At 35.6% G+C, this 24,247-nt stretch overlaps 1 long non-coding RNA gene and 2 pseudogenes across 1 annotated transcript in view; 2 read left to right on the top strand and 1 right to left on the bottom strand.

Moving 5' to 3' along the window:
• LOC147826979 (uncharacterized) overlaps positions 1–24,247 on the bottom strand; it is a 131,777-nt gene that overhangs the window by 29,272 nt on the left and 78,258 nt on the right. The window lies entirely within an intron of this gene.
• Positions 523–5,310, top strand: LOC110347987 (small ribosomal subunit protein eS27 pseudogene; annotated as a pseudogene).
• LOC101709674 (S-phase kinase-associated protein 1 pseudogene) lies at positions 6,716–7,498 on the top strand (annotated as a pseudogene).

The following is a 24,247-nucleotide window of genomic DNA, read 5'->3' on the forward strand; positions in this document are numbered from 1 at the left end:
TAAGTTCGATCCCCAGTACAAAAAAAAAAAATACTGAGGCAGGAGGATCAAAAGAATAAAAGTAAATTTTTTAAAAAGTAAATAAGGTGAGGATGTAGCTCAATGGTAGAGTGCCCATGGGTTTGATTCCCAGTACCACAATCAACCAATCAAACAATCATCAAAGTTGGCCTAAGAAGAAATAAGTAATTTAAATATACCAGTTATAATTTTTATTGTAAAATATAATTCTCTACTTTTTTAAAAGTCAGTAAGCTCAGTTTTGCAATTAAGATCTATCTAACCCTTAAATAATATATGATTCTAATGCTATTTAAGTTATCTGTCTCCTCCCCCATACAAGCAAGCAGGACTGAGTGGTAGGAGTGGTGCCCCTGCCCCATGTGACCAAGCAGATCTCTACCAGACATGGCCCCTGATGCAAGCACGCAACCACACACCAACTCCATACATGTTGTTTCTCCACAGCATAGGGCAGCAGAGGTGAAGATCAACCAACTGACCTGATCCTGGACAAGGATAATGCCCAAGGAGAAAAGGGAGAAACCAAACCCCACAGCTGGAGACATTAAGTCCAATAGCCCACTCAAACCCCCACCTTGTAGCCTACATACAGATGAGACCAGAGGGCTGACTGTGTTCCCCATCTACCAACAAGAGCAAGGATGTGTTTTGACTTCTACAGTAACCACAACCTGGGGGGAAGGAACAGAGAGAGCTTTGGAGCAGGGAGGGCACATCAAAAACCCATAGACCCTATACCTAGGCATAGAAAATCATATTTGGCTGATCCTAAGACTGCAGATCTAGAAAAGAAACCACTCATTCACTAATATAGGTTTTTATTTCTTTGACTCTTTTTTTGGTATTTCTATTTTGCATTATTTTTATCTTTCACTGAGTTTGGGGGGTGGATTTTTTTCTCCCTTTTTTCCTCGTAGCTTCTTTAATCTCCTTTTCTCTTTTCTCATTTCAACTTTTTTCTCTTCCTTATTTCTTTTATTTCCTGTTTTTACTCTTTTTTCTTGTTCATTCTTTCTTGCAACTTTTCTCTATCACTATTCATTTCCTTTTATTCTTCCTAAGGAGATCTTACCGCACTTTTCTCTCCTCCTCATAGCCCAAAGATAAATTTTTCAAATTTTGCTTTCCCATCCCCATCCACCTTTACTAGTATAACTACTAAACTTTATGAATCTCTCAGTGGCTAAATAAATTTATGCTATTGCTATTGAATACTGTTCTATTGTTAGTAGAGGTAAACTTGTTCCATTTAGTAAATATTTACAGTAGTCAATAGTAAGTCAATATTTGGTTTGTATTGGTGTTCATACTATAGTTATAGATCTCTTTTCTATGGTTAAGGGTGGTACTTTATTGGGCCTTAGAGTTTGTTGATATTCAGTTTGTATTTGACTCTATAATTGATGCTGATTTTAAAGCCATAGCCAAAGTAACATAGCTGTTGCTATTAATTGGTTTTCTTGGGATGCCAATATCTGAATTGCCTTGGGATCATTAATAATACTGTATTGTATTCCTGAAAACTGAGCAATTGGACAAATATGCTGCAACTTCCCATTTCATGTAAAGGGAAGTGGTTTGGTCTTGGGACAGAGGCAAAGTTCAATAATTAGCAATACCCAGAGGCCACCACTGAAAAGTAAGGACATTAAGAAATCCATACTAGAAACAAAACTTTCCACTACAATCGACCTGCACTCCTCAACAAACACACACACAACACACACGAAACATGAGAATACAAGCTAACAAAATGCCTCCAAAGCTCCCAACTCCTGCAAAGCTGATCTATGTGGCATCAAAGGGGAGGAAACCAAATGACACATGCTCAAATTATTCAAAATAATATTGGGGGAGATAATAAAATAGATCAATAAGACATTTAGCAAGCTCACTGAAGATATAAGTAACAAGACATTGAGCCAAATAAACAAAAGGAGCAGCAAATCTACAGAAGTCATTAATAAAAAGCTAAGCAAAACAATGCAAAATATCCATGAATAGCATAGGAAAGAATTAGAGTCTATAAAAAATTAGTCTATAAAATACTCCAAAAACAAATTCAGGAAATTAAAAATTTTATCAAAAGTACGGGCAGCAGAAGTGATCAATGTGAGGATAGAGAATCACATCTAGAGGACAAGGCTATTGTCATTGACCAATTAATGAGAGCTACCTCATGAAAAATGGATCCATCAGCTCCTAAAATGACACAAAGAAGACTAAGATTAATTGGAATTAATGAAAAATTGGAAGACAGCACAATGGTATAAAAAAACTGTTTACTGAAATAATAACGGAAAACTTTTCAAATAAGGGAAAAGAATTTAACATACAGACAAGTAAGGCATATAGAACTCCCCACATAGTCACATTCAGAAAAGAACCTCTCCACAATACATCATAGTCAAAATCCTAGAAATAGCCAGGTATAGTGGTGCACACTTGTAGTCCTGACACTTAGGAAGCTGAGGCAGGAGGATTGCCATGAATTCAAGGCCAGCCTGGGCTACATAGTGAGACCCTGTTTTAAAAAAAAAATTCTGAAAGTCCAAAACAAGAACAAAATTTTAAAAGCAGTTAGAGAAAAGCTATGAATCACTTATAAAAGAAAACCCAGTAGAATTACAGCAGATTTTTCAATACAAACATTAAAAGCCAGGAGAGTTTGGAGTAAAGTGTTTCAAGCCCTAAATGAAAACAATGTGCAACCCAGGCTGATATATCCTGCAAAACTATATTTCAAAATTAATGGAGAAATTAAATACTTTCATTATAAAGAGCACCTAAAGAAATTCATAACTATCAAACTAGCACTCCAAAAATTTCTCAAGATACACTAGAAAGAGACCATGAAGCTAACAATGAAAAAGGTCCAACAGAATGAATATACCAGCTAGGGTTAGCAGTTAAGTAGAAGGGAAAGATAGGGAATCAGCAACAGGAAAATAAAGCAATAACAGGAATGAGTCCGTATTTTTCAGTAATAACTCTCAATGTAAATGGTCTCAATTCCTCATTCAAAGGACACAGATGGCAGAATGGATCAAGACACAAAATCAAATGGTAGGCTGTATAGAAGAAACACATTTAACCCAAAAAGAAATGCCAAGACTAAAAATCAAAAGATGGAAAGCAATATTCTATCAAATGAAAGCCCAGAAAAAAGTAAGCATAGCTATCCTATATTCAGACAAAGTTGACTTTAAGCCAAAACTGATCAAAAGAGGCAAAGAAAGTCACTATATATTGGTTAAGAGAACAATCCAACAGGAAGAGATAAAAATTATTAACATATGTGCACCAAACAACAGCATATCCAACTTTATAAAACAAGTACTACTGAACATAAAAGACTAGATAAGCATAAACACGATTATAGTAGAGAATCTCAATACTCCACTATCACAAATAGATCAACTAGACAAAAAGATCAACAAATATCAGAGTTGAGCAAAATCTTCAAATAAATGGCTTTAATATATGTGCTCCCGAAGTGAGCACATAAATGGCTTTAATAGATTGTAGATATCTATGTCCTACCCAACAATAACAGAATACACATTCTTTTCAGAAGCACATGGAACTTTTTCCAAAATAGACCATATACTAGCCCAAAAAGCATGATTAAGTAAATGTAAAAGAATGGAAATTATATTACGCATTTATCAGATCATATCACAGTGAAGTTAGAAATCAATGACAAAAGCCAGACATGGTGGTGCATGCCTGTAATCCCAGCACTCAGGAGGCTGAGGCAGGAGGAGTGCTGTGAATTTGAGGCCAGCCTGGGCTACATAGTGAGTTCAGGGCCAGCGTGAACTACATAGGGAGACCTTGCCTCAAAAACAAAACAAAACAAAAAAGAAAAATCAATAACAAAAGAAAACACAGAAATTATGCAAATGCATGGAAACTAAACAGTACAGTTTTAAATAAACAGTGGGTTACAGAAGAGATCAGTGTCTAGAACTAAACGATAATGCCAATACAACATATCAGAACTTATGGGACACAATGAAATTAGCCCTAAGAGGGAAGTTTATAGCTCTGAATACCCACATCACAAAAACAGAGCGAGCCCAAATAACCAGCACCTTAAGGTCCTGGAAAAACAAGAGCAGTCCAAACTCAAAAGTAGTATAAAGAGGAAATTATAAAAATCAGAGCAGAAATCAATGAAATTGAGATGCCTCCCCCCAAAGAATTAACGCAGAATTGGTTCTTTGAAAGAATAAATGAAATAGACAAACCCTTAGCCATCCTAACCAAAAAAGGAGAGAATAGACCCAAATGGATCCAATTAGAAATGAAAAGGGTGGCTTGTGATTTCTTTGGTCCAGGTTGTGGCGGAGCTCTTGCTCTTCTGTCTACATGCTTCCCTCGTGCTCCCTCAGATCATAGAGGGTTCTCATTTACCTTCCATAATTCTTAGAATCTTAACTACAGGGACTGCAGTGATCCAATGACCACCCACATAGACATGAGTGGAGAGGAGATAAGATGGTGGCCCAGCTGCACAGACACCAGGGGTGGTGAGGGGCAAGTTCTCCCTGCTCACAAAAGATTTCCTTCATCCCTCTGCAGAAAAGTAGAAAAGGAAACACAAGAAGATGCACCTGGTGCATAGTCTCAGTTCTTATGCTCAGGAAGCTATAAAATCAGCATGATCTTTAGCCATGCCCAAATGGTAGTTTTGTGTGTTGGCTGTTCCACTGTCCTCTGCTGTCCTGCAGAAGGAAAAGCAAGGCTTACAGAAGAATATTCCTTTAGGAGGAAGCAGCACAAAGAGTGCCTTGAGTCAAGATGAGTGGGAAACCATCTCAATAAACACATTTTGGATTTAAAAAAAAAAGGAAAGGGTGAAACCACAATAGACGCTGCTAAAATAAAAAGAGATTATTAACTACTTCACTAGCCTATACACCAATAAATTGGAGAAATCCAAAGAAATCGATTCCTAGCTACACATGAATTACCAAAACTGAACCAAAAGATTTTAAAATGATGAATAATCCAATAACAGGCAATGACATTGAAGCAGTAGGTTTTTTTACTAAGAAAGGGCTAGATCTGGCTGGGTTCACTGCTGAATTCTACAAAAACATCGGGGAAGTTCTAATACCAATACTAAAGATTTTTAATGAAATTGAAAGGGAAGAAGTACGCCCAAGTCATCTGCAGAAGCTATCATTACCCTGATTCCAAAAACAGAAAAGGATCCAACCAAAAAAGACAATTGTAGACCAATCTCTTTAATGAATATAGATGCAAAATTCCCAAACAAGATACTGGCAAACATAATGCAACAAATTATCAAAAAACATCATACATCATGACCAAAGAGGGTTATCCCAGGGATGCAACGATAATTCAACATATACAAATTAATAAATGTAATACATCACATAAAGAGAAGCAAGGACAAAAATCACATGATCACTTCACTAGATGCAGAAAGAGCCTTTGACAAAACACAACATCCTTTCATGATTTAAAAAAAACTTATGAAAATAGGTATAGAAGGATTTTATTTCAATCTGATGAAAGCCATTAATGATATCTATTGCCAACATCATATTAAATGAGGAAAAGCTGAAAGCTTTCCCTCTAAAATCAGGAACAAGACAAAGATGTCCACAATCAACACTCCTGTTCAACTTAGTACTCAAAACATTAGCAAGAGCAATTAGACAAGAAAAAGAAATAAGAGGGAAATGTATAGAAAAGGAGGAGGTCAGATTATCATTATTTGCAGATGACATGATCCTCTACATACAAGACTCAAAAAAATCCACCAAAAGACTCTTAGAATGAATAACCAAATTTAGTATTGTAGCAAGATACAAAATCAACACACAAAAATAAATAGCATTACTGTACACTAATACTGAACCCACTGAAAAAGAAATTAGAGTAAAAATACCATCCACAATAGCACCAAGAAAAATTAAACACTTAGGAATTAACCTAAGGAAGTGAAAGACCTCTACAATGAAAACAAAGTACTCTGAAAAAGGAAATTGAAGAAGACATCAGAAAATGGAAAGATATCCCCTGTTCCTGTATAGGCAGAACCAATACAGTCAAAATGACCATACTTCCAAAATTAATACACAGATTTAATGCAACCACAATCAAAATTCCAAAGGCATTCTTCACAGAACTGGAGAAAACAATCCTAAAATTCTTTTGGAACCAGAAGAGACTCAGAATAACAAAAACAATCCTGGGTAAAAAGAACAAAACAGGAGGTGTCACAATTCTGGACTTAAAGTTATATTACAAAACTACAATGATAAAAACAGCATAGTACTGGCACAAAAACAGACATGATGATTAATGAAACAGAATAGAGGATGCAGAAACAACCCCAAGCACATTTAACTATTTGATCTTTGACCAAAACATACACTGGAGGAAAAATAGCCTCTTAAATAAATGATGTTGGGAAAACTGCCTGTCTACATGCAGAAGATTGAATCTAGGCCTATATCTTTCACCATGCACTAAACTAAAATCAAAATAGATTAAAGAACTAAATATTAAAACAGAAACAACCTGATGGAAAGACAAAATAAGTAAAACTTTTGGTAGTGGCTTCGTCCGCCGCCGTCCTCCTCCGTGTGGGCTCGGCTACTTGTGCTCATCCCCCTCAGTCGGGCCCACCGTCCTCTAGAGACCAAGCACCATGCCTTCAATTAAGTTGCAGAGTTCTGATGGAGAGATATTTGAAGTTAATGTTGAAATTGCCAGTCTGTGACAATCAAGACCATATTGGAAGATTTGGGAATGGATGATGAAGAAGATAATGACCCAGTTCCTCTACCAAATGTTAATGCAGCAATATTAAAAAAGGGCATTCAGTGGTGCACCCACCACAGGGATGACCCTCCTCCTCTTCAGGATGATGAGAACAAAGAAAAACAAACAGATGATATCCCTGTTTGGGACCAAGAATTCCTGAAAGTTGACTAAGGAACCCTTTTTGAACTTATTCTGGCAGCAAACTACCTAGAAGTCAAAGGTTTGCTTGATGTTACATGCAAGACTGTTGCCAATATGATCAAGGGGAAAACTTCTGAGGAGATTTGTAAGATCTTCAATATCAAAAATGACTTTACTGAAGAGGAGGAAGCCCAGGTACGCAAGGAGAACCAGTGGTGTGAAGAGAAGTGAAACATTGTGCCTGACACTGTAACACTGTAAGGATTGTTCCAAATACTAGTTGCACTGCTCTGTTTACAATTGTTAATATTAGACAAACAGTAGACAAATGCAGCAGCAAATCAGTTGTACTAGCATAATATTGTTCTCATTGCATGTGTACTTTCAGTACAGATTCCAAACCAATGGCTGAATTTCTTCTAGTCTGAGCAAATATTCTGAATAAAATGCAACTGTGGGTTCTCTGTAGAAAGTTGACATTTTGAGCTTTCCCTCTTTTTGTAAAGTGATTTCTTTCTAGTTTATTGTCCAGTTGACATTAGTGAGCTTTTAAAAGTTGGCATTGTAAATAAAACAATTTGCAAAACTTTTTCTGAAATAGAATTAACAAAATATTATCTTTACTCAGAAGTTGGGAACTGGAAAAAGGCTACTTGAAATAACTGTTCCAAGTGGGTTTATTTAGGATGTCTTCCAGCCTCCAGAGTCAAGCAGTATCACTGGTATAGATAGGCCTGTATGTAGCAGGGCTCCCTTAGTTGGACCTGAGGTCTTATTTTATTTGTTTTAAAATTTTTAATCTTCTCAGCTTTGAGTATGTTCCCTAGGGACTCAGTAACTACCAACTTTGTGGTTTGGGGGAGAAATGTAACTAGACAGTTTGTTAGCTTTTCAATTAAAGATGACACTTAAAAAAATAAGTAAAACTTTTGAAGTTAACAAGGCCTTGTGCACAGAACACTGCACAGGATACAGTCCCAAGAATCAACAAATGGGATCATAACAAATTAAAAACTTCTACATAGCAAAAGAAACAACCAACAGTGCGAAAAGACAACATACAGAATTGGAAAAAATTTTGCCAAAGAACTAGTATCGAGAATATATAAAGAACTCAAAAAAATGAGATACCACAAAATAAAAGACCCAGTCAAAAAATGGGCAAGTGAAATTAATAGACACTTCACAGAAGTACAAATGACCAATAAATATATGAAGAAATGTTCAACATTTCTGGCCATTAAAGAAATGCCAATTAATACCACACTGAGATTTCATCTTACCCCAGAAAGAATGCATATCATCAAGAAATCAAATAATAACAAATTCTGGAGAAGCTGTGGGGGAAATGGGACCCTTGTACACTGTTGGTGGGAATGTAACTAGTACAGCCACTTTGGAAATCAGTATGGAGATTCCTCAAAACACTGAAACAAATTCCATTTGACCCAGCTATTCTCCTTTTAGGTATCTTCCAGAAAAAGTTAAAGACATCATATTACAGTGATACATGCATATACATGTTTATAGCAGCATAATTCATAATAGGTAAATCTTGGAAATGGCCTAAATGTCCATTAACAGATGAATGGAGAAAGAAAATATGGTATTTATATACAATGGAGTACTACTCTGCCATAAAGAAAAGCTTGAGTCACTTGTAAGAAAATGGATGCACTTTGAGACTATAATGTTAAGTGAAATATATCAGATACATAGGCTTAAATTTCACATGGTTTCTCTTATATGAGAAACCCAAGTATAAAATAAGAGCAAAATAAAAGATAGATAATAGGAATTAGGGAGATAGATCTTTTTAAAGAAGAAGAGAATCAAGAGATGGAGGGGCAGTGAGGAGATGAAAAGGGGATTAAAAAAGGAATTAAGATTTGTTATTTATGTGTACCAACTCCACACAAGCAATATAAACATATTTATTGCGAACATGTACAAAAAATGATGAGGATCAAGAGATGGATGGAGGAGGAAGGGAGGGAATGGAAAAAGAATGAAAAAGGGGAAATAAGATGTATTATATACATGCAACAATTCCCCACAAGGAATGTAAACATGTACTATAAACATGTTCTAATAAAAAACCAGGGAAAAAAACCAATAAATTATCTCAGACCATTTCAAATATGTAAAGTCATTATTTTATGAAAGTAACATAACTTTAATAAACTTCACACAGATAGAACCTCCATCCCCAACCAAGTGACCATACTAGATCAATTACATTTCTGCAGATTTTAAAAATCTAAATAAAATATAAAAAATCAATTTTATCAGTGTATCAGAAGGAATGATATACCATTATGGTTGATGGTATATCATTACCATTAGGTTGATTCCAAGAATTCAAGGCTGTTTTAAGTATAGCAAACCTATCAATATAATTAATGTTATTAATAAGCAAGAGAGTAAAATGGCAACATCTCTTTCTAGTAAAAACTTAAAGGATATTTCTTAAATATGATAAACTCTACTTACCAAAAACTAATAACAATCACTGTGCTAAAAGATGAATTATTAGGCCATTGCTTTAAAAGCAAAAAACAAGATGGGAAACCTCACAATCACCATTACTAAATAATATTTTGGAACTCCTAGCTGATGGAATAAAGAGTAAAAAAATGAAATAATCAGTGCAAAGATTTTTAAATAAAGGACAATAGCTCAATAAAAACAAAGTGTCTTCTCCTAACTTGTAGATTGTTTTTTGTTTGTCTTGAAAAGTACTTTTAAAAAACTTAAACCAACATTTAAATTATGATATTTCATAGAAATATTTCATTTTTCTGGTTACTTTTTTTTTTTGTGTACTACAGCACCTTTTTTATTTAGTTTACAGAAAGAATCTATAAGTACAGTTTGCAGAAAGAAAATGTTTAGTTCTATTTACATTCATTTTAAAACTCTGCTCTATACAAATTTAATTCTGATCAGTATGAACAATATTTTTGTAGATTTACTGCATATAAAGCCTTTTCATCAAAGCATTAACAATGAATAAAATAACCTGGTTGCATTTAAAGAAAGCTAACCATTTGAAATGAATTATACTTAGTGCTTATAAGAGTCATGAACACTTATTAAATACAAAACATAATGTCAGTCTGCAACTTCATTTTTTAAAAGGCTAAAGTTATTTATATGGAATATTGCTCAATATACTACACATCAATCTATATGTAAGTTCTATAGTTAGGTATTTTGTAAGTTTTTAAATTAAATATATTCTGCACATACTTGTAATTTCATCCAGGAAGATTTCTTCTTAGTGAAAAAATATAAAATCTTTCATATTGTTTTACAGGTTTAGGTGAAAATGGTTTCTTTTTAAAGATAGTAAAATATAGCTACTTGGGATTACATTCTCCAAAGTCCTAGGAAAGATGAAAAGTAGAAAACTGGGGAAAAGGAGGCAGGGAAGGAGAAGGGAGATAAGGAGAAATGTGCCTAAGGAAACATTTCTCAGAATGTGCCCTCCTCATTAAGTGGCACATGACTCTACTGCAATTATGCTCTGTTATTACAATTACCATAAAGTTAATGCATCAAAAGAGTATCATAAAGCTCCAGACACAGGCAAATACATACTTGAACAAATTAGAGACCCAGAACTGGAGGGCGACATACACAGGAGCATAATGTACGACCACTAAGGTAGAATTTCAATTTAACAGAGGAAAATAATTTATTTACAAAAATGACCCAATGGGCTAGCCATCTGAAAGAAATGCATGTAACATACAAAAGTAAATTCCAGATGGATTCCAAATTAAATGTAACAAAAATAAAATAAACCTTTTAGAAAATTTAGGAGAACAAGCAACCTTGGGATAAGAGAGGCATTTTTTAAATAAGACAAAAAATTCAGATACAATAAATGAAAAGGTACACATATTTGACAATATACAATTTAACATTTTTATATAGCAAAAAACACAAGCATGAGTAAAATAAGACCATTATTGGGAAAATATTTGCAACACATTTATGCAGTTAAGTATTTGTTTAAATATTTTTTAAATGGTAGGTTCTACCAGATGCAGTATTGAATAAGACAAGAAATATCCTTACATTTGCAAGCTTATATTCTAGGATAGATGATTCATTTGACTTATACAGAGTCCTTACAAATAATAAAGAAACAACTCAACAGAAGCATAAGAAAATGTAGATAATTCTGAGGATTTCAGATAGCCATAATGATATGAAATGATGCCTAGTGCATTCATAACATGGAAACATGGCGTATTTCTTCCCAAAACAGTATTCAGCGACCTTGTGGTAGCAGTTTGAATTCAGCTATGCAGGGAATATTTACACCATGGAAATACCAAATCCTGCAAATCAGGGTTTGATTTATTATTTGTCAATTGTCTAAACTTCTTTTAAAATGTGATAAACAAAAAATGCTTAAAATGCAGATTAAACTTGAAACTGTGGCAAGTCTGTATCCATTATGTTATGAATAGCAGAAAACATTAAGGAACTCTTCTTCCAGTACTTGAAAACTATTATCCAGTTTAGCAAAGAATTGATAAATGAATGAAGTTCCACTAGGTAAGGCTGAAGCTGAAAGAGATTTCAGTTAGTGAGTATAATTTGTACAGAGAAATAATTTAATAGTAAGATCACAGTACAGATTTAATGACAATACATTTATTGGGAAAGGAGTCAGTGAATTGGAATGAAACTTCATTTGTCAAATCATGGTTGAATTGCAATCATAGATTGCATATGGATATGAGTTTAGCAAAAATCAGTCAAAACATTCTGTAAGGTATAATTGGCTATATGGAACTTATGGTAAAGAGCTCTGCATATCATTTATTATTCGTAAATTGTATATCTTTATTATCTATAAAATTTATAATAAATATGTAAACATACATGTATGTATATACACACTGTGTGTGTACAGCCAGTTTCACATTTACCAGCACACTGCTGCTTCCACCTACATCTCTTTCATCAGAATTTATTCACTTGGCCAAGGAAAGCTTGCTCTATTCTGAACATCTTAATGGTCAGCTAAAAATTCTGTTATCATACTAAAGAAGAGATTGAATTTGGGGAAAGAATTTTCAGTTCATTTAAGAGGAAACTGAGATTCAGAGCTTGAGTTAACTTATCCAAGGTCTCTCATCCAGTAAGCAGGAGAGCTGAGATTTCCAACTATATTTGTCTAACTTCAAAGTGTGTTCTCCACACTGTTCCCCTGACATACAACGTTCTGAGTTTGTGGTAATAGTGAAACTTAACAGTTTAAGATTTTTTTCCAACTTTCCCATAGGTATGTTTCTATAAGATGACTAATTGACCAAAAGGTTTCTACCAGAGAGAAAAGGAGTCAGTGAGTGGCTAGGGTAAGGAAGTCAGTGTGAACAATGTCTATTGTTTAGATCTCACCTGCCCGCGGGGAGATTAAACCCATGAGACTGTTCAGGGAAGTTGGGAGCTTTGCACCTCTCTGTTTTTCCTCAGACACAGTCAACATGATGTTTTCACACTTCAGAAATAAACACTGCTACAGACACATCATGAGAGAAGGGTGGTGGCCAGAGAGAGCAGAGAAGACTTGAATGGGAGAATGAGACTCGGAAAACTGCCTTAATCCAAGTGATTAGTAACTCCCTCACCGTGATGAATTGAGCTCTGTGTATGAATCTTAATGGCTAGACTTTAAAGCCTTTGAAGGCAAGAACCGTGTCTTGTTATATTTCTTAACAATGTCTTCACATAGTTGATAAGGAACACTTATTGGTTAAATGAATTATCATAGGCGTGACCTGTGACTGCATACACTCATACTTATTTATATAGCATGTGTCTTATTTCTCTTTGACTGAATTTTCCTAAGAAGGAGGAGCTATGCCTTCCATCAGGACTAAGGAGTTATGGAATTATTTATCCAATAAATGTCCTTTAAATTCTTGCCATATGTAAAACCCATAGAGTGTTTTGGCCACATATTGGCCATATATTCACCTTAGACTATGAACTCCATGTGGTTGTAAAACAATTCCTTCCTTTAGAATTTCCAACAGAAGTCTGTATAGATTCAGAATGCAAAGTTCATTATAAAAACACTTTCTATTTATTAGATATTTACTAGGTGTTGGCACTGAACCAAGTGTCTTAGATATATTATTACATTTAATCTTCATAGCAGTTCTAAGGGGGACATTATTATTCCTTCCACTTTATAAACAAGGAAGCTCAAGCTTAAGAAATTAAGTAGTGAAAAATTATAGCTAAAAAGGGTCGGAATCCCTGGATTTCTAATTCTTAATCAGTGCCTTCCCCTGGGCTACTGGCTGTGCCAGTTCTTTGAGGCAGCCCCAATAAAGGATGAGCCATTAAAAAGCCTGGCTCTATAAATGGCTTATCTGTTGAGAAGTTCTGTTCTACTTCTAGTCTCCTGATAGCTTTTACCATGAACAGCTGTAGAATTTAGTCCAATACTTTTTCTGCAACTACTGACAGGATCATATGGCTTTTTCCTTTCCTCTGTTAAAATGATGACTAATGGGGGTGGACTTTCCAATGCTGAACCAACACTGCCATCCCTATAATAAAACCACTTTCTACATACTGCCACATCTGACTTTCAATAGTTTGTTTGGTTAAACAAATTTTTATTTCTGTTCATACTTTTCTATTATCTTTATCCAGCTTTAGTATTAGCACAATGTTGATTTCCTAAAATGAGGGGAGAAGTGTTCCTTCTTTTTTCTGCTTTAAATGTTTGATATAATTTATCAGTTAAAATGTATATGAGCCTGTTGTTGTTGTCATATAGGTAGGTTTTCAAGCTAGGAATATACTTTCTTTAATAGATGCTATTCAAATTTTATATTTCCTCCAGAGTCAGTTTCATTAATTTGTCTTCCAAGGTATTTCTTAGAAGTTGTCAAATTTATTTCAAGAAAGATTTTTGTAATATGCTTTCTATATCCTTTTAAATTCTGTAAAATCTGTGGTAAATTTTGATATTGTGATTTTAAAAATGTATAATTGATATTGTGTAATAGGAAGAAAAGGTCTAAAGGAGTAGTGGAAGTGGGAAGGGTAGGGGAAAGGAAAGAAGGGAAAAGAAAAAATATGAGAAAAGGAAAAAAATGGAAACAAAGTCTTTGCAAATAGGGAAAGGTGGAGGGGGTGAAGGGAGGGTAGGGGAAGGGGAAAAAATAAGAACCAAGATACATCATGTAAAGGTACAAGAGCCTAATGATGAATGTAACTGTATTTTATACCCAAAATGTACCAATAAACTTAATGGAATAAAAAAAAAAGCCTGACTATAGAGCTGGGGTGTAGCTCAGTGGTAGAGCACTCACCTAGAGTATGCTAGATCTTGGGTTCAATCCACAGCATGGCAAGAAAATTTTTAAATATTTTTAAAATGTTTAAAAGTTTGTAAAAGCCTAACTCTAGCTCTTCCATGGACACGAGACTCTTCCCTCATTCCCTCACCTTGTTAGTCTGGACTGACAGGTGAGAATACAGAAGTCAAGTTTTTAGACTAGGTACCTTGTAACAGAATCAGTAATGAATACCACTTCTGCCAGGTGATTTGGTTTGGTTTGGTGGTTTAGATTATAGACCACTTTAACTTGTCCCCAATAAACTGAAAAGACTGAGAATTAGGTTGTTTGCTGAAGCTGGATGGCATGTAATATTGAAAGTGCCCTAAAAGAAACAGTAGAGCTTGAAAGGACCTTTTAAAAATTCCTACTTTGTTGGGTCCAAAACAGATGTCTAGGGCCAGGGGCTTAGCTCAGTGGCACCGCACCTGCCTCACAAGCACAAGGTCCTGAGTGCAATCCCTGGTACCAAAAACAAAAACAAAACAAACAGACAAACAAACAAAGAAAACCAGATGTCTAAACTCATGGATTTACATTCCCTTCATCCAAGTTTTTACTCAAACATGATTAAAGATATACAAAAGAGAATCGAAGGGAGAAACCATTCATAGATTAGAGAATTTGATGACATTCTGGAAAAGAGAAAGTGAATAAGACTTTATTTGCAGGTAAAAACAGCAAAGGGAGCCATAACCCCAAATGTGTGCATATAAAAAATGAAAGCTGAGTTGTGTAAGAAATAATGAAGGGGAAAAAAGGAAAATAGAAAGGAATATGATTAGAAATGTTAGAGCTGAGAAGATTTTGTCTGGAAGCTAAGCTCCACCCAGTCAGCATGATTTCTAGAATATGGTAGATTATAACAAAATACTATACAACCCATTTGACCTTGATGCTTAAACAGGTTTCTTTGACGATTATTACAGCTTCTCTAAGCATTCAACATTATTTAGGCATATTGATAATATTACTTAAAGAGTCACAATATTAAAACGTTGTCAGAAGTTTTCTTATTTTTAGAGTTAATCCAGAGAAACCATGGAAGATTTATTTATAGCTACAGAACAGAATAGGAAATTTATAACCCTGTGTAGTATAAAAAGTCACATTGTAACTGACATAGGTTGGGAAAAGAGCAGAGCGGGAAGAAGTAGAAGTGTTAATACCACACTATTGTGGAGAATCAGAAGATATTGTCTAAAGTTGACTGTATAAGAACTAGTGTGTAAATGTATTGTATTATATTTTAGGGCTAATCAGAAGAACCAATAATAAAAATATAACTAACACAGTCTGGGAGCAAAAGGGAAGTAAAAAGTCAGTACAAGCAAGCTAAATTCCACATCTTTCATAGCAAAGAGTCAACTGAGATCTAAACTTAGTAAGTCAAGAAATAAATGATTAGAATATTATTCTGAATGGTCATGGGGACCAACAGGAGAACAAATAATAGGTATTTTTTAGTCTATTCAAGTGAAAGCATATCTATCTATCAGGAAACAAGGACAAGGTTGTTCATTGCAGCTCTATGCTGTAATAGTGAAGAATTTAAAATATCTAAATGTTCATTGTGCATCAGTATTAATTATCATGTAGTCATGTGGGAGTTTAAAGGAGTAAAATGGATATATATGCATGCATAGAAAGATATCCAAGAAATATTTTTAAGTCAGAAAAGTAAGCGTCAGATAACAGATATGATATACCACTTGTGTAAAATAAAAACCAAAGCAAGCACACCTATAAAGATTATAAAATACTTGGCAAAAACCAACCACTGATAATAATGGTGGTTACCTCTGAAGAAGGGAATGTAATCGAGGTGATAGTCAAAAGGGACTATAGCTTTAGCTGTATGATCTGAAATTTTTACAAGAAAGTATGCATGATTTGTGCAACCTAAAACTGATCATTTTTAAGTGGCTACCACTGGGACAAAGAAGTAGAGGTAGCAAGACATACAGCTTTCTCATTTAATGCCACTCTATGATATATTAATTTCTTTTTTTACTGTGTATATGTATTACTTTAAAGTAATAATTTTAAACAACAACAAAAATAAATGTTTTTACTCCTGTAGTTGCAAAAAACTTCATAGAACAATGTTACTGCAGGCAATTCTGTAAGCCCAAAGGTTGCCCTCCCACCACCCCCATAAATGATGGTTATTTACGACCAGTCTATGACATAGATGTGTACAGCTATTTACCATTTCTGCTGGGAGGATGGATGTTCACATTCACATGAGACAAAAACAAATCAAGATTCAACTAGACAGGCTGTTGTGGGCTTGGGGATTAGAAGAGCAAAAATAAAAATAAAAAACAAACCCAGTATCACACTCCAGTAAATCACTTCTTTTTTCTGTCTTGTTCTTAAGAAAGAATTCAACAACCTCATCTGGGTTGCAGACATTTTTATGTACTTGCCACTGAGTTTTTAAAACCATGAACAAAATATTTGGCAGAACTGGCCTCTGGACTGGAAGCTGAATTGTAATCATAGTGAATTCCTTTGTTTAAGGCTCAATAGTATATTGTGTGTATTTCACTTCAGCAATGACTCTTCCCTTTTTTCTTATAGAACAATTTTTGAGCTATCTTTCAGAAAGCTTCAAAATTTTACCAGACACATAGATTTCATTTCTTAATTCCAAGAATTAAGAAGAGATCATTTCAACATTAAGGAGATGAGAGAATGTTTCTTTCAATTCTTATTCAGATTCTGACCTTCCAACAGCCTCTTTAATTCTACATCCCACCATTTTGTTCTTCCTGAACCGTGAGAAGTAGGCTGACTTTTTCTTCTTACACTGCTTGTCTTTCAGGGATGATTCACTTGAGGGGGAAAAAACTTGAGTCTTTCTAAGCAAGTACCACCGATTTTGGTTCAGAAGCAATTTTGAGCGCTTTTTTTAACATAAGAATTAACATTAATGAGTGCCAACTTAACCATGGACTTTGTTCACAACAATATGATTTAAGCCATCCAGTCTACCAGTAAGGATGAATTTTGTTACTACCATTTTCAAGCAGATGAAACTAAGATGAGAGGGTTAGGAACTTCAGCCTAAGAGATGAATCATAACAAACTGCCCTCCCTTCCAGACCTTAAACACAACTGTCCTGGTCCAGTTATCTAATGGGATATCTTTGTTAAAATGCCTCCTAGGACTGATTTTGTAAAAGCAACTTTATGTGGTATAGTAAATGTCCAAGGACTTTAATGAAATCTCTTAATGAATCTCTTTGAAGTGGCCAGCATCTTAGAGATAGACTTTCAACGATACCTGCTTTTTAACCTCCAGAAACAAAGTGTCCAGTCTTTGATGTTAGGCTCTGAATCCTAACCTTCATTTCTACCTAGGACATTACGTTTAGAGTGGAGAACTGCCACTCAAAGACAGAATCCACATGTGTGTCTCCTTACCACCCTCCCTCTGTTTGAACCATTTATCTTCTACCTAATGTTTGTATCATTACTCCTGGGCTTTAAGATACTCAGGAGAGAAAAGGAGATTCTCTCTACCCAGAACCAAGAACTGTATTGTAAGTAAAGAAAGAAGATAAAGAATTCAAAGCAACAACACAAGCAGAAACATCATGGGATGGCTCCTGTCGTTCTGTATGCCCGAGCCCTAACATTACCCCACATCCCCTCATGCTGAACTGCACGGTGAAGGGCTCAAAGCTTGTCATTTGTGCATCACAAGCCTTCATTTTCTCCATTCATTTCCCATCTGCCCCTCCCCCATTAACCAAGCAATACTGCTCCCCAGCAAGCTCAGCTTGTCCTCCAAGCCCTTCTCTTCCCAAGTTGAACTGTACTCATTCTCTGCCTCATTCCCATTGATCCTTCCACAGTGAGCTAAACTGATAAATCAATCCATGCAATTCTTAAAGGTTCAAAATGGGATCCCTCTTCCCCTCCCAAATAAACCACACATAGTTCTTTCAAGTCTAAAAATACCCAAAACTAAAAAAATTTGTAAATTGTAAAATTTCCCCCACTTTATTTTTCTAATTTATCATGAACATGTTCCCACATCAATCAATTTTCGGCAGTATCTTTTTTAAGATTTCAAAATTCAGTTATACTTCACTGTCTTCCCACAGTGGACCACTTAGGTTGCCTTCAGTTGTTTAACACAGTCAGCATCTTATCTTAAACCTGTACACACAAGGCCTGATTTTTATAGCATAAGGAATGCCATAACAGTCAACAGGGGTCTGTTAGATAGCATTATTTTTTGTGCATGCCTAGGGTGACCTTCCTTCTGACAGTATCTGTGTCTATGTCTTACAGTTGTCACTCTGAAACCTATTCTTTTGGAATAGACTCAGGGAAAGAGTTTGGGAGCTGATAAGCTTGACATTTGTTTCTAAAAATTCACTTTTATTATCTATATACATCTTTTATTAGTTTAAATAAAAGTGGTAAAATTTAACCAAAATTTTTATGGCCAATTCATGAGAATTCTTTCTGGGTAATAAAAAAAGCAATTGAGTTTCTACATTAAATTTGGAGTTTGAGGAGCCAGCAGTTGATTGGTTGCTTTTTCTTCCTTTGTGTCCATAGCAAAGGAAGTTACAGAATGTTAAAAGAGGTAGTAATTGTCCTTTACTTCCAACATTATATTGGAATACAAGCATGATGATGATGATGATGGCATTTCTATCATAAGAATTTAATGACTGAGCATTGACTTTACCTGAGCATTCATTCTATGGACAAAATATTCAAATCCAGAAACAATACCACAGAACAGTCATAGGATAGTCAGAACTGCAGTCTTCTCTTCCCAGAGGAAACATGGAGACTCAGTTTTCCCCATCTCTGTGTCCACCTTGCTCTTCCTATTTCCACAGAGGGCAGATATTACAAGTTTTCCATCATTATATCTTCTCTTAGATACAAGAAGACTGAGGACTTTGCCTCCAAAATCCCACAGACAGGGGATGGTGCACTGTCCATCTCCATATGTCCAGCTTTGGGTTATATAGTGCCATTCAATGAAATATCACAGAGCCCAGTGGACAATCAGGTATTGATTTGAGTTACCACAGAAGGTACATATATTCTGTGTCATAAAGATACAGGAGATGTCCTTGTGACCAGAGTTAGACATCTTTCCAGCAAAAGATATACAAAGGCAACTAAACCCTACCCCAGAGGCAATGGCCAGGTTCTTAGCTATTCCCACAACACCATCCATTCTGGATCATGGTCCTCTCATAAAACTTTGGTCTCTACTTTAAAGTCTGAGTTGCTTTTATTCAAAGTCTGCTTTCATTTAAAGGGGCAGAGACAATGGTATGAATGGAAGGTAATCATAGATTTGGGGAAAATAGGAAAGTTCCCATGTTATATGACTTAGGAGCACCAGAAAGACTCCACTCTGTCTCCCATCAGCTGAGCCCACTGCTTGCACCAAAGAACTTTCCTCCCTTTGAGTCTTAAGGTCTTGCTAACCTCCATCATCTCATTATGTCAGGGTTGCACAATCAGTTAACATTGTAGAAAGACTTTTCTCATGATGTTTGTTTTATATTATAGTGTTCATTTTATTTATAGTGGTCATTTTATTTATTTTTTTTTAATTAGTGGAATACTTTTCCCAATGAAATCTTACCTAGACCTCCAATATACAAAAGGCACAGTACTCTGGCTGAAGCAGAAGTAGAGGGCTGGTCCTCACCTGCTTGACTTAACTCCAAGAAAATAATAATCAATCGTGTTTTGGCGGGGGGTGGGGTGGTGGTTGAGGGGGGTGGTACCGAGGATTGAACTTGGGACCTTGCGCTTGCAAGGCAAGTGGTGGCACCACTAAGCTAAATCCCTGGCGCTTGATCGTGTATTTTTAAATGAAACATGAGTTAAATCTTTGCAGGGTCTTTTGAAAACCCTTGCAGAGCCTTAGGGTTCCTCAGTATGCAGTTTGGATAATTAAAAGCCAAGTAATAAGATATTAGGTGCCCTCAATGTAATGCAGTAAGAAGGACAGTAGGACCCTCAGTGAAGTATTCATACCCCAAACAACAATTAGAACAAAAATGAATCTAGTCAAGCCTCTAGTTCTAAAATATCTAATTACTGGAAGTAAGGGGGTAGAGAAACAAATTATATCACAAAGAAATGGCCAAATGCAAAATGTGGGAAATTCTGTAAGATAATGTGGTTTGTTCCGCAAATACATAGCATAAAAAGGAGAGGAAATAGGGAAAATATTAGATTTTAATATTAATAATCTAAAATAAAATAATTAAAATATTAGATTAGAAAATATTAGATTTTAAAAGTCTATATCAAAAAAGCTCAATTTAAAAATGGGAAAAGGAAGCCAAGCATGGTGGTGCAAACCTCCAGCACTCTGGAGGCTGAAGCCAGAGTATTGCTGGAAGGTCAAGCCGAGCCTGGGCTACATAGTGAGTTCAAGGCCAGTCTGAACTACATGGTGAGACACTGTGTGCAAAAAAATTTGAAAAAGACTTGAATAGGCATATCTTCAAATAAGATACACAAATGGTCAAGAAGTACATGAAAAGATGCTCAACACCATTAGTCACTGGGGAAACGTAAATCAAATCCACAATGAGGTAACACTTCATACTAGAGAGGATGGCTATAATCAGAAATGCAGAAAATAACAAATGCTGGAGAGAATATGGATAAATTAAAAGACTCACACATTGCTGGCAGGTATGTAAAATGGTACAACCCCTGTGGAAAACAATTTGGTGATTCCTCAAAAAGTTAAACAACATTACCATATGGCCCAACAATTCTACTTCTGAGTATATCCCCCCAAATAACTAGAAACTGGCAGTGAAATGAATACATGTATGTGCTAACTCCTATCACCACAGTTCACAACAACCAAAAGATGGCAACAAGCCAAATGGCCATCAAAAAATGAAGAGAGAAACAAATTGTGGTATATACATGCAATGGAGTGTTATTCACCTATAAAAAGAAATGAATTTACTGGTACTTTTATAACCTGCATGAACTTCAAAAACATGCTAAGGAAAAAGATCAAGATACAAAAAGACATATATGATATGATTCTATTTTATGAAATATGTGTATTCAGAATCAGTGAATCTGTAGAGCTAGAAGACAGATTGATGATGGCCAGGGACTGGTAGAAAGGGGGATATGGAGAGTTAATGAATGGGGTTAATGAATGGGGTTTGATATTTCCTTTGGTATGATGAAAATATTTTAGAACTAGATAGAAGTGGTGGTTGCATTGTGACTGCATTAAATACCACTGAATTATTCATTTCAGTAAATGACTTTGAATTGACTGATTTTATGTTAGTGAATTCCTCCTCAATAAAAATATATCACTTTTTGTTTTTATTTTGTTTTTGTTTTTTTTGAGACAGGCTCTTACTATGTGATAAGCTGGTCTTGAACTCTATATGTAGCCCATGCTAGCTTTGAACTCATAATCTTCCTACTTCAGCCTCTCAAGTGCTGGGATTGTAGGTGTGCACCACAGTGCCCAGCCTTATACATATCTATTAAAGTCTTGAAAATATTCAAACCAAATACCATACAAAGACCTTGTTTTGTTTCTGAATCAATCAAATGAATTATAAAATACATTTTCTGGTAATTGAGGAACTTTGAACATGAATCATGTGTTAGATGATATTAAACCTTAATGATGCAGGAAATGTTTTTATAAAAAAATTTTTGGGCAGGGGATTTAGCTCAGTGGTGCTGGCACCTGCCTCGCAAGTACAAGGTCCTGAGTTTGATCCTTGATACCAAAAAAAAAATTTTTTTCTCAGAGATTTGTTCTAAAGTATTTATGGTTGAAATAATATATCTGGGGTATGGTTCAAAATACTCAAGAAAAAAGTCAAAAGGGAAACAGTTGAAATAAGATTGACAAAATTTGATAATTGATGAGACTAATTATAGTATCATAGATATTATTGCTACTTTTTGAACACTTGAAATTTTCCATAATGAAACATTTTTAAATACAGCTTAGAAACAATGTTTATTTAATAACATTTTTTGGTCCTTGGAGAAGGACCCAGAGTAGATCTTTGGCAGTTTTTGGTAAACATGAGAAGAGCAAGGCCGTGGCCTCCAGTCCCTACTCTGTCACTTCCTAGCTATGTGCACCTACGCAAGGCTCTCATTCCCTACTGCAGAATGAGATTTGAATACTTTCTCTTGCCTCTCCTATTCCTACTAAGCCTTCACTCCATTCATTCATTCACTATTTGGCCATCTTATTCTATGAATAACCTTAATATATCCACAGTTAGCAAAGCATCCTAAAACATCTGTTAAACACATGATCTCTGCAAGGTTTTCCCTTAGCAGAACTCTCCGCTGGCCTCTTGACCACAAGCATTGAAAGTTACTCAAAGTGCAATCCTTTGGAAGTGTCCTCCAAAGGCACATGAGTCAAAGGCTTGCTTACCAACCTGTAGTGCTACTGGGAGGTCATGGAACCTTTAGGAGGTGGGGCCCAGTGGAAGAAATTAGGTTACTGAGGGTATGTGCTTCAAGGGGATATTGGGACTCTCTCTCTTTCTCTCTCTCTCTCTCTCCCTCCCTTCCTTCACCCCCCCCTTTCTCCCCCCCGTTCCTGGTCACCACGAAGTGAGCAGCTCTGCTCCACCACATATTCCTCACAATGATGTTTCTGTCTCACCACAGACCCAAAATCAATAGAGCCAACCTACATGGACTAAAACCCCTGAAACTGTCAGCCAAAATAAACCTTTCCTCCTCATAGGTTATCTCAGGGTTGTTTTTTTTCCCCTACTAACAGAAAGATAACTAACATATAAGGTTTCTCTAAATGAGAAAACTACAAAAAAATACTTTTTTTAATCCCTAGATAAAAGTGCCTCACCATTATAACCCTAATACTGAAAAGGTGTAATAGCTTTGTTTTGCAAGTATTGGAAGGTAGAGAGTTCTTCTTGAATTTGTTTCTTTTCTCTTCATTTAAAAAAATCTGAAATGATGCCATCCAGAGGAAAACCTCTGCTAACATTTTTTCTGTCTTTCCAGATCTCATTTACAAAGTTATATAGAATGCTTTTGTGTGGATATGCTATAAATGACTTTTTAAAATCTCCATTTAGGTGGTTTCCTGCTATAAAAATCCTGGATAAACATCCCTATGTGAACATCTGTGTTTAGTTGTTGAAGAGGGTCCTAGAAGTGGAATTTCTTCATCAAAGGAAATGCATATTTAAAGTTTTGGTAGAACTGATTAATGCCCATAGTAATTTGCTCTTCTACCGGCACCATATGAAAATGTCTGTGTCACCACATCCTTCCCTACATGAGTGCTAGCATTCATTTCAGTCTCTGACAATGGATCCTTCCTGACATCTTCCAGGCTCTCCAGGCCTCCATCTATATCTCCATCTATATCTGAGAGGCACTGGGACACCAGTTGCTTCCTTCCTGTTTCTAAAAGAACAGAAATCCACCACTAGGACCTGAGCCTCGTGCCTCTCAGAGCAACAGCTGGAAGAATGCAGACAGCCCAAGTGTCCTCTCCATCCCATTGCTATAGTATGCTGGATTTCAACTGCAATGTGATGCTTCCAGCCTTGGAAGGTATTCATTCAAATTCTCTATTTCATCACAAGCCACTGAAAGTTAATTTATCATTGCTCATATTTTGGCTATATTAAACAAAGTCTTCCTGCACTTTGATTCTGCAATTAATGCTTTTTTTGTATAATATGAGCTTTACTAAGAAGCCCTGAGTGAGAAAAGGATTGATTTAGTTGGATTCCTTTCAATTATGGTTTCCTACTTGCTGCCTGACACAGAAGAAACACCTCACCATAGGTAACTCTGCTTTTATTTCTTACAAGATTCTACTGGATTGATAGTCATTG

This window comes from Heterocephalus glaber, unplaced genomic scaffold (genome assembly GCF_053883595.1).
Source record: "Heterocephalus glaber isolate CG9 unplaced genomic scaffold, H.glaber_assembly_v1.0 deba00001457, whole genome shotgun sequence".
NCBI lineage: Eukaryota > Metazoa > Chordata > Mammalia > Rodentia > Bathyergidae > Heterocephalus > Heterocephalus glaber.